We start from the raw sequence: 248 nt of genomic DNA, 5'->3' as shown, positions 1-248 counted from the left end.
CGCAGCAGTTCCTTGGCCGAATCAACGCAAACAACGCGGCACAGGCTAGTCCAGGTGTCTGAATCTAGGTAACACGGCAAGGGACTTTAATTAATTTTTGATTCAAGCATGAAATGAGAAGAGGGTCAGTTGTGTAAACGTCTTCGAAGGCCTCGCGCTGCCGACCGCGCCGCGCAGGCCCCAGCGCGGCCCATGGAGGATCCCAGGAGGCGGCTGCGGGGGAACGCAAAACAGCACAGAGGGCAGGA

This window comes from Cariama cristata, unplaced genomic scaffold (genome assembly GCF_000690535.1).
Source record: "Cariama cristata isolate BGI_N322 unplaced genomic scaffold, ASM69053v1 scaffold18415, whole genome shotgun sequence".
NCBI lineage: Eukaryota > Metazoa > Chordata > Aves > Cariamiformes > Cariamidae > Cariama > Cariama cristata.
This window is presented reverse-complemented; position numbering follows the sequence as displayed.